Here is a 10,780-nt window from a genome sequence, read left to right as displayed (position 1 = left end):
CATTTTTGGACTTTAATTAATGATTCCAAAGATTTTATCTGTGCATATAGTAAACTAAATGGCCTATCTGCTTGAGCTATCTCCTCTCCCATGGAGTTGAGCTCCAATGTTGTAGGATTACATTTTCTGTTTGCGAGGACAGTTTTAAAATGCAGTATATATAGTCATGGGTTTTATTTTGTGATTGAACCACTATCTTAGTGTTAGTGTAGTGTTTTGCTAATTGCACATAGATCTTCTTTGGTCTTTAATTAATGATTCCATAGATTTTATTGGTGCGTATAGCGAATGAAATGACCTATATGCTTGAGCTATCTCCTCTTATTGAATTCATGGAGTTGAGCTTCAATGTTATAGGATTACATTTGTCATTTACTTTTGTAATTTCCAAGCAAGTTCTCAAGGGCTGGATATCTAATCTTTGTTTTATTTCATCTTGTATGTCATATTCTGTACCGGTTTGAGCTGGAGTTTTGACTTTATACACTTTTGTGGATTATGGTACTTGCAATTTTACCTCAATTTCTTTTGAGTAAGGGGGAGATGTTTGACTTGGTTGTTTTGGTAAGTTGGAATAAGGGGAGAACATAGTAAGGGGGAGTAGTAGTTATGGTATGTATTGTCTTGACTCTGATGGCTGCATATGGTATGTCTTTTGGTACTACTACATGGAAATATCGTGTGGTAAATCTCGGACTATATCACTCCCTGATTATGGTATTTTTGGTTTTATATCTCTTCACAATAAAGCTTTTATTTAGCTTATATTATCACTCCCTGATTATGTGATTTCTGGTTTTATATCTCTTCACAATAAAGCTTTTATTTAGCTTATATTATATCCGTGTATTGTGTGGTATTTTGGGGAAATTCTTTAATTCTGAATTGTGACATCTCATGGATTATTCGGCAGTACTAGTTTAGTGAAATCTAAATGGTACAAGGATGGAACAGGGACCCAAAGAGTTTTTTTGGTAATTAGATATTTAATGGCTAATTAAGGTATTGTTTAGTACATATACTGAGGGTTTTGAATAAAATTAATTTGTTTCTCTTATTTGCCCAAAGTATAAGATACTATAGTTTTACCAAATAAATTGTCAAAGGGAAAAATGCAAGTGTACAAATTTATTACACATCAAAACCTTTGTTGGTTAATTTATTTAGTTTTAAATTAATTAGATTTAAGCTAGACTAAAAAAATTCTTTGGACCATTTCCTATCATCTAATATTTGAATGACTATGAATTACCTTTGTTGGTTAATTTATTTAGTTTTAAATTAATTAGATTTAAGTTAGACTAAAAAAATTCTTTGGACCATTTCCTATCATCTAATATTTGAATGATTATGAATTATTGGTTGATTGAGAATGGGAAGTTAGCTAGGCGTGAAGTATGATGAATTCAAAATAAAATGTGTGGGTGTGGTTCTTTGAAGATTATGGGATGCTAATTATGTGGATCAAAATGATGGGTTATCTATTATTATAAAAGGAAGTCATCCCATTTAGCTACTGAATTAAGAACTGCTATATTCTGAGTTGCATAGCCTGTACCTGGGTCAGCTGAAGCTTCGCTTGAAGATTGTTATGGCATGCACGGTTCAGTTAAAGCAACTAGATTTTCAGTTACAATAGGAGATAAAATACTTCCCTAGGCAGATTATGAGTAGAAGGATCATAAGGATCCTCAGGCTCACTCTGATGGCTACTACTCTCCTTGAGGGCTTTTTAGTCATAATCTGTCTAGAAGTATTTTATCTCATATGTCATTAAAAATCTAGTTGTTTTAACTGAATTGTGTATGCTATAACAATCAATCTTCAAGCGAAGCTTCAGCTGACCCAGGTACAGACTGTGCAGCTTAGACTTAAAACCTCAAGCAATAATATAATAAAAGTGATTAATATGATAGCTTTGTGTAGAATTTCTTTTCTTTAAATATAGCAGTTCTCAATAAGGTAACTTTTCACAATGTGATGACTTCCTTTTATAGTAATAGATAATCTATCACTTTGATCCACATAATTAGCATCCCATAATCTTCAAAGAACTACACCCACACATTTTATTTTGAATTCCTCATACTTCACGCCTTGTTGACTTTCCATTCACAATCAACCAATAATTTATAGTCATTCAAATATTAGATAATAGGCAATGGTCTAAAGAGTTTTTAGTCTAGCTTAAAATCTAATTAAATTAAAATTAAATAAATTAGCTAACAAAGGTTTTAATGTGTATTAAATTTGTATACTTGCAATTTCAATAATAATAGTGAATTTTGATAATAATAGTGAATATAATTAATAAAAAAAATAGTCCCACCTTGCCTATTTAGCAATGTGAACTGTAACTTTGGCAGCTTTTTGTCATATTGCAACCCTTGCCATGAAAGCAAGAATTGCAATCCACATTGACTGTTGACATGTTTTTGGTTATGTTCAGCCATTTTCCAGCTGATCATCGATTATTTTTGAGCGTTTTGGGGTAGCATTGTTTTCCCAAAAAGGCTCCCAACACTAATATTAATAAAAACAAAAACGCTCCCAACACTAATATTAATAAAAATAAATTTTGAACTAGTTTTTTGTGGAGCCTAGTGTTTTTTTGTGACCGTCGTAAGACCTAAAGAATGGAGGACCTAAGGTTTGGCTGAGTGAGTGACCTGACCTAGTTAAGTTTGGAGAGTTTGTCACTGGTTTTGGACTTAATTGAAGGAGACCAATGCAATTTAAAGGGCACAACTGGTCGGGAGCTATTGCCGTTCTCCTGATGAGCCTATGGTAGGGCGAAACCAGTTTGACAGGTATGCGGGTAAGGTTGGTCTGTGGGTATGAGGGGCCTTGGGATACCGCATGGGCGTTGTGTTGCGTTGGATCGACATTAGTCTCCTATACATTGGTGGAAAACTCCCTATTCAAAGAGTCTTAAATTTACCCATCATATGTTTTAAAAGAGTTCTTCAACTCCAACACTAGCCATCCGATGTGGGGCACATTGGATGTGTAAATTAAATAGGGAGCATCGCAACATTGGATGTGTAAATTAAATAGGGAGCATGACTCTACATTTTGATTAGTTGTAAATGTAAAAAAATAAAGGGAGCTTGTACACCTTATTTCTTTTTAAATTTTAAATTGAGTTAATTTTAGAAATGGTCCTTTGACTATTGACTTTTATCAATTTTTGTCTTTGACTTTTAATTTGACCAAAGTTGGTCCCTTAACAGATTTTGTTCCAATTTTAGCCCTTTTGTTAAATCTTTGTTATATAAGTGTTAAAATTGAAGGCAAAATTGTAAAACTGTTTACTAACTTGAAAAAATAGAGAAATTGAGAAGTGGAAAAAATAAAAATTGAAGAAGTTGTTTATTGAAATTCTTTCTCTAATTGCCTAACTTCTCTCCCTTCTCCAACTCTATATACAAATTTGGAGAACTCTTTTTTAGAGTTCTCCAAATGAGAGAATTGGAGAAAGCATGGGTGAACAGTGCTAATTGCTGGGATATTGGCGGTCTAATTGCAGCTCCATTTGCTACCTCTAACAGCAGCCTCCATAATTGAACCTCGATCTCTGATGTTCTAAATAAAAAATGCTCTTTTAGTTTCACGTTGAATGGCTAGATAAAATGCTTTGTTTCTCAAACAAATCCTCAAACCATTGACTCAACGCTCTTGGATTCTTGCATTAGTACCCAGTTATCATTGGCCGTTCGTGCACTACACGGGAGGATCCTGAAAAATTATTTCAGTCGCGAGGTCTTCATCAACAACCGGCTCATAGATGCGTACGGGAAATGTTGGCGGTTACTAGACGCCCGGAATGATCAAATGCGTGAGAAGAACACATTTACTTGGAACTCATGCATGGTAGATATATTTTTATTCTATGAGGGAATATGATTTGGAACCTTTGAAAGACCATTACACATGCATGGTAGATATACTTGGTAGAGCCGGTTGCCTAGACGAAGCAAGGAATTTGATTGAAGAATCAATGCCAATGTCTCCAAATGGTGTTGTGTGGGGATCTTTGCTTTCTGCTTGTAAAACTCATTGTGATATGGAGTTGGAGTTGGGTAAGCATGTAGCTGAGAAGCTTTTGGAGGTTGATTCTGAAAACTCGGGTCCTTACGTTCTTCTCTCAAACATGTATGCTCAGCTCGAGCACGGGAAAGATGTAGCAAGAATATGCAAACTAATGAGATAACGCTATGTTTTTAAGCAATCTGGTTGGATCGAAATAGAGAGCAAGGTTCATGTTTTCATGGTTAAAGATAGAAGGCATCCACATAAGGAGGAAAAATATTGTTGGTTAAAAACTCTAACGAGATTGATGAGACTCTTTAGATTTGAAGATTATTTGGATAGTGATGAGTTGTGTAAGGAAGATGATTTGGATTCATTTTTACAATTTGAACAGTTCATTTCATCAAATATATTGTACAAGACTAGGAATTCAATTGAGTTTCACTACTGACAAATATATTGTTCATTTTATCCTTATTAAAAATGTAAAAGATCATTATTTATATACTGACTAATTTATATTTTAGCTCCAACCAATGAAAAGTAATAAGGTGGTATGGCATGGTCAAAAAAATTGAAATCATTTTCTTTAAAAAAAAAATAAATTTAGGTTAAGTTTTTTTTTTTTTTTTTTTTTTTTTTTTAAATTTAATTATTATTATTTTAATTTGGAACAAGATTCAATATTTTAATTATATTTTTGAATTATTGGGAATGATTTATGTCATATTATGGTATTAATATTTTTTGCCTGTATTTTTTATAATGATACAATTGTATTGTATTATTATTTTTTATCGAACAAAATTGTCCACACACACATTAATCTTGTTAAGATCAACGTCCAGGATTAACAAGAATTTTTTTAAAAAATGAAGTAACAATTTGATCTTTTTGCATCTATGTCAAATTAAAGGTGCGCGGTTTTTGTGCTATGTGCTTAAGGTGCGTCAGTTGTTAGAAACTTAAGTGCATCGGTCTAAAGCTTTAGGTGCATGATTTTCTTTCTTAAGGTGCGTGGTTTGGGTGCTTAAGGTGCGTCGACCTAAAGGTTTAGGTGTATTGTTTTCCTTCTTAAGATGCGTCGGTCTAAAGCTTTAGGTGCGTGCTTTTCCTTCTTAAGGTGCGTGGTTGGGTGTTTAAGGTGTGTTAGTTGTTGAAACTTAAGGTGCGTTGGCCTAAAGGTTTAAGTGCGTTGTTTCCCTTTTTAAGGTGCGCAGGCCTAAAGGTTTAGGTGCGTTGTTTTCCTTTTTAAGGTGCGTCGATCTAAAGCTTTAGCTGCGTGAGTTTCCTTCTTAAGGTGCATTATTTTCCTTCTTAATGTGTTTTGTTTTCCTTCTTAATGTGCTTTGTTTTCTTTCTTAAGGTGCATTGTTTTCCTTATTAAGGTGCACCATTTTTACAATTTATTTTTTTTTCACTCAATAGTACATGCTTCTTGCCAATTTGCACTTGCTGCACTTGAGCTAGTTGATGAATCTCTTGGTCCTAAAGATGGTGACTTAAGGGTTGATCCTGTTGATGAATCACCATCTGCTGTTAAGGGACGACGTTGGGCAAATCTGTTCAAGTTTACTCTAGATCTTAACTTGTATTATGATACATACTGTGCAATAATCTAAAGAAGATGGATGCGACACATGTTTTTATTTATTTATTTATTTTCATTGATTTGACCGTTGATCTAGATTTGATCAACGGCTCACATCTAATATCATTTTTCACCGAGGAGCATTTTCGCACCAGAATCTTAGGATATGGTCAGCGTCCTCAACAACCGTTCTGCAATGGCAACAGTTTTCATCATCCGTGAAGCCGCGTTTTCTACGATTCCGGTTTGTCATGATTCTATCATGTCTCAAGAGCCAAAGGAAGACATCAAAGCGTTGTACCAAGAGAACCCGAGGTGATCCCTAGACCGCGGGAGCCTCCACCTTCCCGGGGAGCTCTCAGGGGCAGAGGTGGTAGAGGCCATCTTCCTAACAGGGCGGCGGCAGAGCAGGAGCATATTGTGGTCAGAGACTCTAATGGGGGAATGAATGTCATCTCTCACACAGTCTATCAGATGGATGACCACCAGGTCTCCCCCATGCTCGCAGATTTTGAAAACACTTTCAAGGAAGTTCCTCCTGATATTACTAATGCCTCGGAACCATAAGCGCACCAAGTCGAGGATATGCAGGAGGATGATGGTCGTTTTGACCCTGTGGATTGTGAAGCGGAGTCTAGCCTGCGTCCATAGACGCGTTTCTGGTTTTTCTGCTCTTTTTTTTTTTAATGATTATTTTTTCTTAGAATTGCCAGGGTGCGGCCTCGGCATTGTTCAGGCGCACCCTTAAACAATTTTTGTCTTTTCATAAACCTTCGTTGGTCTGCCTCTTTGAACCTAAGGTCTCGGGGGGTGCAGGCCAATGAAATTTGTTCTACGATTCCGGTGTGTGATTGTTAAGGGGGGTTTGTATTTGAAAATAATCATATATATATATATATATATATATATATATATATATATATATATATATATATATATATTATCACATGAGAACACCCCCAAGTGAAAATTAAAAATTAATCTCAGTCTTACAAATGTAAAACGAGACAGATCAGATTAGATTTTAAAAAGCGCAATGACATTTTTATAATTATTGTCAACTTCACTTTACAAACATGAACACTTAAATATGCAATATGTAACAACTAAATATGCAAATTTGGAATTTTCAAAAAAAAAAAATATGCAAATTTGAATAAATTGTTAAAAATTAATTAAAAGCTAAATTTTAAATCTAAACCGTAAATGTTAAACATAAAGAGTAAAAAGTAAATCTCTAAATCAAATAAAACTAAAAATTCAATCATAACTTATAAAATAGAAACACTAACTACAATGCACTTTTGTATTTTTGCAAGTGCAATATTTTAATACTAAATGTACAAAATGTTAATACTAAATGTTCAAACATGAAAAATTATGAGAAGCGCAGATTTTAGTGTTCAAGCTTGTGTAGTAAAGTTAGTGATAATTATAAAAATACCGTCGTATTATGTATATACATACATATATATATATATATATATATATATATATATATATATATATATATATATATATATATATATATATATAATCATAATGAAATGTGAAACTAGGTTTCTTGTGATAAGTGTAGCCTAATTTGATCCAATCATCTAGGATGATCAATGACTAAAAAACGACAATGTTAATTTTATAAATATTAGTATGAGTGAATCAACTTAGAGATTATATGCATCTATTTCTTTAATGTAACAAAACTAATTAGATAAAAATTGTTTATTGTTTGCAAATGAATACCAGTAATCCAATTATACATGAGACACTTCCAACAAAGAAGAAGTGGACAAACAATGAAGACGAAGACAATGATAAACTTATATAAAAAAAAAAAAAAGAGAACTAATAAAACTTAAGAGTAATTCTAACTAAAAATAATATTTACTTCATAATAATCTAATATCTTACCAACTAAAATAATTATTTAAATAAATATTTTTAGAAAAATGTAAATTAAATATTAATTTTAATGTCAATTATAATAAATTTATCTTATATTTTATAAAGGTAGGAAGGGGAACACTCAACTAAGAGCACAGTTTACACAGAGATATATACATTTCGCCAAGAGGGAAGGCTTAACATATCATCCTCCAAAGACCTGCTAATCCCATCTGGGGAATCAGTTAAAGAAAGAAGACCGAAGTCATGGTTGATGGTCATCTTAGCCAGGGCGTCTGCTACGCAGTTCTGTTCCCAGAAGACGGATGTGATCTGTCAGTAATCAAAGTGCTGAGGCTCCAGTCTACATGCTATAAGGATGTTATGTGCAGGCGTGCAACAATAACAGAAAGTCTAGAGCTGCAAAGAAAACCAACAGCCTCCTTCGAGTCACTTTCAATGAGAATCCTCTTGATGCCTTGAGCAGTAGCGAATTGGATACCTTTTAGAATTGCACATGCTTCAGCTTTAGGGGGGAGCAAATACCTAGCTTAACCAAGAAGCCCATCTTCCAAGCACCCGTTGAGTCCCTAAATACACCACCACAACTTGCATAGTGTGAGTGAGTGGCAACGACTCCGTAAATATTTAGCTTGAGAATACCATCAAGGGGTTTAATCCAGCAAAGCATCTTCCATGACAGATTATCCGTAGGCTGCGAGCCTTTCGACCTTGCAAAGGTACGATTAATCTCATCAGATTGAGATGTAATTAAAGAAGCTTTAGACTTCAGCGATATGAAAGAGCCTCTGAAGATGGCCTCGTTCCGCCACTTCCACAGCTACTACAAGATAATAGTGAAGGTGGAGTTGTTGTTACATGGCCTTCTTCCAATACCCTTTGCCTTCAAACCTTCATCAAGCCATTCAACGAGTGACAGGTGACACAATCTTTCATGCAGCTGAGGCAGCGTAGCTTTCCAAACTTCCTCCGCAACTGGGCAGAATCTTAGGATATGGTCAGCGTCCTCAACAACCGTTCTGCAATGGCAACAGTTTTCATCATCAGTGAAACCGCGTTTTCTACGATTCCGGTTTGTCATGATTCTATCATGTCTCAAGAGCCAAAGGAATATACCAAGAATCAGGACGACCTATTGCGGAAGACATCAAAGCGTTGTACCAAGAGAACCCGAGGTGATCCCTAGACCGCCGGAGCCTCCACCTTCCCGGGGAGCTCTCAGGGGCAGAGGTGGTAGAGGCTATCTTCCTAACAGGGCGGCGGCAGAGCAGGAGCATATTGTGCTCAGAGGCTCTAATGGGGGAATGAATGTCATCTCTCACACAGTCTATCAGATGGATGACCACCAGGTCTCCCCCATGCTCGCAGATTTTGAAAACACTTTCAAGGAAATTCCTCCTGATATTGCTAATGCCTCGGAGCCAGAAGCGCACCAAGTCGAGGATATGCAGGAGGATGATGGTCGTTTTGACCCTGTGGATTGTGAAGCAGAGTTTAGCCTGCGTCCATAGACGCGTTTCTGGTTTTTCTGCTCTTTTTTTATATTTTTTTTTTATAATTATTTTGTCTTGGAATTGCCAGGGTGCGGCCTCGGCATTGTTCAGGCGCACCCTTAAACAATTTTTGTCTTTTCATAAACCTTCGTTGGTCTGCCTCTTTGAACCTAAGGTCTCGGGGGTGCAGGCCAATGAAATTTGTTCTTTTTTTGGTTTTAACAATTGGTGTAGGGTAGAAGCTGTGGGGTTTTCGGGGGGGGGGGGGGGGGGTATTTGGTTGTTATGGAAGGAATCACTCTCAGTTCAGATTTTATACACTCATCCTCAATTTGTTTCGTTTCAGGTGCACGAGAATGAGTCTGTGCCTTGGCTTATGTCTGCAGTTTATGGTAGTCCTAATTTGGCCTTAAGGAGGAGGCTGTTTATGGACTTATCAGGACAATTCTTCGAGGCCTATGGATCTTGGCTAGCGGTCGGCGATTTCAATTCCGTTACTGATTAAAGTGAAGTTAGCAACCCAGATTCCTTCTCCTCTTCCAGATGTGCAGCTTTTAATAACTGGATTTACAGGGAAGGTTTGGTGGATCTTGGCTACTCGGGCTCGACTTACCCCCGGATGAGAGGGGCTGACACTCTGTCTTTTAAAGGAGCTCGTTTGGATCGCGCCTTAAGCAATGTTGAATGGAGACTTCGGTTCTCTGACGCTAGTGTTTCTCGTCTTCCCATGATTGGTTCTGATCAATCGCCACTGCTTATTTCCACATCCGAAGTTACCCAACAGACTGTCATCAATAGATTTAAGTTTAACATGGCATGGACAACGCACCGTACTTTCCAGGCCTGTGTACAATCAACCTGGAAAAAAGAGTTGGACTTGAACACGAACACAGCAACAATGGCTCAGGTTCTCACCATGTGGAATAAAACTACCTCTGGTAATGTATTCCGGAGGAAGCAACGACTGTTAGCAAGATTGGATGGTGTTTAGCGAAGCCTATCATCATCAGTAAGGTCGGATTTGATTAGATTGGAACGCAGATTACGCAAAGAACTCGAGGAAACGCTCTACCAAGAACTTATGCGGTTTCAGAGATCTAGGGAGGAGTGGATCAAGTCTGGGGATCGAAACACTCGGTTCTATCAAACGGCAACCTCAATCCAGAGAAACCAGTCTAGAGTCGATTGTTTGAAAGATGAGGGTGGTACAGTAATATCGGAGGTGGACCCAATCAGGAAGCATGTCCGGGACTACTTTAGGGCTCTTTTTTCAGAGAACAACAGGGCCAATGTCCACAATCTACAGCATGGTCTCTTCCCTCCCCTCACTGATGGTGACTGGGCCCCGGTCTATGCTCCCATTGCCTTGGAAGATGTCAAAACATCCTTATTTGAGATGACACCTTGCAAAGCACCAGGTCCAGATGGGTTTACAGTTGACTTCTACCAAAAGGCTTGGCCTACTGTTAGCGAATCCCTTCACTATTTTGTTAGGAATTTTTTCGAGACTGACATTCTTCCTCCCGGTTGCAACGACACTTTTATCTCTCTTATTCCAAAGGTGCATAAACCGGAGTACATTAATCAGTTTCGGCCCATTGGTCTTTGTAATGTTGTCTACAAGTTGATCACCAAGATCATGTCGTTGCGTCTCAAAGCCATTTCCAAGAAACTTGTAGGTCCTCATCAAACAAGCTTCATCCATGGCCGGCAGATCACGGACAATACTCTACCTTATCAGGAGCTATTGCATTCCTTA

Source organism: Ipomoea nil, unplaced genomic scaffold (genome assembly GCF_001879475.1).
Source record: "Ipomoea nil cultivar Tokyo-kokei standard unplaced genomic scaffold, Asagao_1.1 scaffold2975, whole genome shotgun sequence".
Taxonomy (NCBI): Eukaryota; Viridiplantae; Streptophyta; class Magnoliopsida; order Solanales; family Convolvulaceae; genus Ipomoea; species Ipomoea nil.
Note: the sequence above shows the minus strand (reverse complement) of the source record.